The following is a 6,000-nucleotide window of genomic DNA, read 5'->3' as shown; positions in this document are numbered from 1 at the left end:
TTGGCACCCTTGGTAAATATGAGTAAAGAAGGCTGTGAAAAATTGTCTTTACTGTTTAAACTTTTGATCTTTTGTTCAAAGAATTCACAAAAATACTCTGCTCTCATGGATATCAAACAATTGCAAACAAAAAATACCTTTGTTAAATACAGGTGTGAAACAATTATTGGCACCCTTTTAGTCAATACTTTGTGCTACCTCTCTTTGCCAAGATAACAGCTCTGAGTCTTCTCCTATAATGCCTGATGAGGTTGGAGAATACATGGCAAGGGATCTGAGACCATTCCCCCATACAGGATCTCTCCAGATCCTTCAAATTTCTAGGTCCATGCTGGTGGACTTTCCTATACAGTTCACCCCACAGGTTCACCCCACTGTAATTACACTAATAAAACTTAGAAACAGCAATATCCTGAATCAGTCTGAGCTTTGACTACAAACAAGATGACTTTTTCCTGGTTTGAATTCCTGCCCAGCTAGTAAAAATTAATAGTTGTGCAAGCACACTGGAAACAGTTTGAAGATTATTCAATACAACACCATACCATTTTAGAACATTTCAGAAACCTTGTTTTTGGGATTTTACAGTGTGTCAAATACTGAGTACTAGAAAACCTTTTTTGTTAGCTGGAAGAGCTCTGTTCTGCTGAAATTGTTGTGTATTTTATCAACATTTTATTCCATGAATCACAGTGTCATTTTATAATTACTTGATATAAAGCATCATACTTGAATGTACAATATACTGTATGGCCAAAGGTTGGTGGACACCTGACCATCCGCTCATATGTGGTTCTTCTCCCAAAATTGGAAGCACACAATTGTGTGGGATATCTTTGTATGCTGCAGCATTACAATTTGACTGGAACTAAGAGGCCCAAACCTGTTCCAGCATTACAACACCCCTGTGCAGAAAGCAACACATGGTTTGCCGAAGTTGGAGTGGAAGAATTTGAGTGGCCTACACAGAACCCTGAACTCAACCTCACTGAACACCTTTGGGATGAACTGGAATGCCGACTGCACCCAAGGCCTCCTCACCCGACATCAGTACCTGATCTCACTAATGCTCTTATGGCTGAATGAGCAGATCCCCCAAAGCCCTGCTCCAAAATCTAGTGGAAAGCCTTCCCAGAAGAGTGGAGGCTGTTAGTGCAGCAAAAGGGGGACTAAATCTGGAATGGAATGCTCAAAAATTACATATGAGTGCTACGGTCAAGTGTCCCCAAACTTTGGGCCATGTAGTGTACATTAGTGAGATAAATAAAGACCACTTGAATTTGTCATTAATGTGTCATGATGTAAACTTCTTAAATACTTCTTATTCAGTTTTTTGTCTAAAAGCAGATTATTCAGGAAGTATTCCTCACCTACACTGAAACTAATTTGCAAGAGTCTGGGCCAATTGTTGGATCCTGGGATTCAGTGTTTCAATAATTATTTATCATTTCCAAAATATAATTGCCTACATAACAAGACATTCATCTTTACTATTGTCTAATAAGAATGAAGAATTCTTAATGATGAACGACCATAGGTTTAAACACACACATAGTTACTCCAATTACTCCAGTGACTCCAGATCATAACAGGCATGACAGCTCTGTGACCTCACATACAGCGGTCAACTTCACAGATCTGTGCCCCATAATGCTTTCAGCCAGTCTAACTGATAATCTCACTGCCCTTTACAACCCAATATCCAGTCATGCCATTCAACATTCAGCCTCTCCTCTGACACCTCCAACATTTACTGCTTTCTGTACAAATTCATTACATTCAAGGTACCATGCTTATAAGTAAAGTGGGATTAAATGAAAAAATATTTAATTTATTTTTTTTTTTTTTAATTTTGTGTGCATTTGAACACATGAGTGAAATCATGTAAAGGTCAGTCTCTAATATCTTTAAACCAAAATACTTTACCTTTTCCATTGGTATGCAAGGAATGCTCATGTAATTTGTTAACACTGTTGATTTAAATGTGATTGATATGACTGCTACACTGCTAAATTTGTCAGCTCCCTGCTGGATGCAGTGACAAAATGTCAATACATATGCCCACTGAAATGGAAATATCACTTATCCACACCACATTATCCATCCAATTGGTTTCATTACCGTCTGTTCATCAAAAAACTCAAATCTGTGATACATACTGTACTATAAATCGACAATATCACAGCTTAAAGCATTTAGTTGTTTTAATAACTAGCTAAATTATGTTATAAAGCATGTTTAAAATAATGACTATTGAGCCACATTAACATGGTTAAGTTCTAGGACTGAATATTCATTCCATAAGAAATGGACTATAAATAGCAGGATGGGGGAGTATAATAAATATACGACAATTCATATTAAAATGTCACAAAAAATAATAGAATCCTATTAAGTTCTTTTCTGCTTCTAAAGGTTATCTCTAAAGTATTCCTGTATACACACTCAGAAAAAAAATCCATCTAGCACATTTAAAGGTGCTGTAGTGTATGAATGTTTAAAGGGTCTACATAGAACCCTATAACAGAGGGCTTCCCCTCTTACAACCCTTTCAGACAGTTATAACCACCCCCCCCCCACTCCCCGCCAAAAAACAAACAAAACAAACAAACAAAAACAAAAACTCTTAAGGAACGTCTATACTTTTAGACAAGCCTTAGATATTTGTTATGATCATTAAATGGCTACAGTGCATATTTCAGACTTTTGTTCATATTCAGGTTGTGGTGTTGCATATTTTAGAATTTCTAGCCTTATATTTTGCTATACAAACAGTGTAGGGAAGTCCCCAGAGGATCTGTAGACTAGTGATGTGAGAGTGACCTCTGCTGCTCAGAATGATAAGTACATTTCTTTTGAAGGGTGGAATTTTGGACCTTTGGTGAGCAGTTCTCGTCTCCATAGAAACAGATGGCAGCCTGAAAGTTCTCAAACTTTGTCAGATTGAGTATTATAAAGTATCTAGTGCAATTTGTGCCTCAAGGATATTGTTTTCAAATTCAGCCAAGCTTCTTTGTAGTCTGAAGAACAATGCCATGCAGTGGTACCACACATGTATAATACACACAAGAGATGGGGAGACTGTGATGATCAAGGAAATAAACCATGCACATTCTTATTACTGCATAATTTTGGTGTACTAGAGAGAAGCACTCCAAATCCTCCAGTAATGTCTCTTAAAAGACTCAATCAAATGACAACATCATCTTTAAATAAGTTAACCTAGGAGCAGATAAACGTTCACAGACCTCCCTATTAATCCGCATGCCTCCTGTCAACAGACTAAATTCATGGTATTGCGAGGTGCAAAGAGCATCTCAACCAGCTGATCACTGCTGCTGATGCTATATCAGACATGCTGCCGTCTCCTGTTGCCTGGGTAACTAGAGTGAAGAATGGGAAAACCAAGAGAGATCTGAAGTCTCATGGCAATATCACCAGCCCTTCCTGTGCTTTTTTCAAACTAGTCTTATGAACTACAGTCTGTTTCTTTTGACCATGGTTTTCACTGTAACACATCTAATAAACCTATAATATATATATATATATATATATATATATATATATATATATATATATATATATATATATATATATATATATATATATATATATATATATATATTAGGTTTATTAGATGTGATTATATATATATATATATATATATATATATATATATATATATATATATATATATATATATATATATATATAAATGCAAAACTGAAAACTGTTAAATGAGTTCATCGATGATGCATCTATAAACCTGCTCATGTAATACAGACTTGTCTCCAATTTATGAGGTACTATAAAGGCTTTCTATGACCAAAATATATTTAGATTTTTAATAGATGGTAATAAAACACTAGAAACAAAGATGTTATAAAACTGAGAGAGGAAAGTCTTACCTCTGTGTAAGTGCTCTTTATTCAGGAGGTGTTGGCAAACGTTTTCAACATGCAGTTAGTAGACAGCCAGAATAGCTGGAAAAGAGGTTGAGCATGTGCCTATGTACTGTAGTTACACTGGTGTTTTGCAAATTTTTCAATTGATTAATTTATTAAGAGCAGTATTTGACCTGAGAGAAGCCAAATAATTTCTCTGTTTAGTTAATAGTACCAGACTTCCCACTTCCCAAATTTGGACTTTAATTTTTTTTTTTCTGCTCACCTGTAATGCATCCTTGATAATTACTGTAGGTTTATTTCCAAAATTCAATTTATTATGTTTATATCAGTGGTAGGTTCAGCGGTTATGGCTCTGGGTTACTGATTAGAAGGTTGGGGTTCAAGAACAAAATGTATGTGTGTGTGTGTGTGTGTGTGTGTGTGTGTGCCTTAGGGGTTTCCTCCGGGTACTTTGGTTTCCTCCCCAGTCCAAAGACTTACATTATAGGCTGGTTGGCCCAATTGTCTGTAGTGTGTGTGTGTGTGTGTGTGTGTGTGTGTGTGTGTGTGTGTGTGTGTGTGTGTGTGTGTGTGTGTGTGTGTGTGTGTGTGTGCACTGTGATGGGTTGCCACCCTGTCCAGGGTGTCCCTGCTTGGTGCCCTAAGTTCCCTGGGATAGGCTCCAGGCTCCCTACAATGTAATGTATATGTGCTTCTATCCTTGATCTTTGAACTGTTAAGTTTTGTATGTTCTTGTAATTTGTGTATTCCAATGTTTACCTCTTTTTACCTTGTTTGGATTTTTTTTTGTAGAATTACAGAGCGGTGATAAATTGTTGTGGTACATCTTTTGATATATCATTAGAAGTAGAATTACCTGCACTGCACTATATAGCTAAATTTGATCTAAATTGGACTATTTTCATGACTGGTAAATTTATTTTTGTTATTTTCGAATTGGAAAAATCTCTGCACACATAACTGACCCACTCTTTAATACGATATACAAAATCTACACAGTACTTGCATTATATATATATATGTTCACTGAGATGTGTCTGTTTAAAGCACTATATACATCTAAAAATAGAATTAACCAGTTTCAATATAATGAAACAGTTTTCATATAGTGTGATCAATAGATGAACATTCTGTGTGTCTGGAAATCGGGTCGAAGTTGTGTGTTTGCTGCACTTCACTTCTGGAAATAGTCCAGCACATGCACATAAGCCTGAGCTCTCTGCGTAAATGGAGGAGGAGAGCTACATGGAGCTGGTGTGTGGGTGTTTCAGAGACTTGCACAGATTTGGGCAGGAGGTTGAGGTTGAGTAGGTATGCAATCCCACAAAGAAAAGTTGAAGACACAAATCCGCTCAGTCACAGGACACGTAATGTAGATTGAAACTGTCTCCTAGGTGCAACAATAAACAGAGAGATGGGGGTAGTGTGTAACAAGAAACAAAAAAAAACCAAAAATCCCATATATACACAGTAAGAGGGGAATTTTTTCCATTACTGGTGATTAATAAAGTCTGTGTGATTTCAGCAGCTTGAACTATATTAATATATAATTATTCATGGCACTATTATAATAATTAAGATGTAAAAACTTCCCATTTCCTCACATCAAGGCAGTGTAACTCATTATCAGGTCCCATTAGCTAATGACTTAACAATTCAGAATTGTATTAGGTGTTGAACTATTCTTGCTAACAATAATTAAAATGAATTGCCACATAATACGCACACATACTTGATGTAAATATATTTGCCCCATAATGACTTTCATGTTATTTTTATATTTTAGGAATAGAATCCTGGAATTTTGAGGTCATTTTTGGTAATGAATCATTGTCTTACACATTCCCAGAACAAAACTATATTATATATGATATTTAAAGAATAATGTTCTCAAAAATAACACTTATGGAACGGCATTGTTATTGGTGATTGGTTAGCGCTGATTTCATAGGATTTATTATTATTATTATTTCTATTTTCTAGAGTAAATTATTAGTTTCTAGAGTTTACACAAAATGGTGCAAAAATACAAAGAAGTGAGTGGCAGTTATGCAGCTGGAAAAGTCTTGTTGAGAGGGATCAGAGGTGAATG

This window comes from Ictalurus punctatus, chromosome 8 (assembly GCF_001660625.3).
Source record: "Ictalurus punctatus breed USDA103 chromosome 8, Coco_2.0, whole genome shotgun sequence".
In the NCBI taxonomy this organism is placed as follows: Eukaryota; Metazoa; Chordata; class Actinopteri; order Siluriformes; family Ictaluridae; genus Ictalurus; species Ictalurus punctatus.
Note: the sequence above shows the minus strand (reverse complement) of the source record.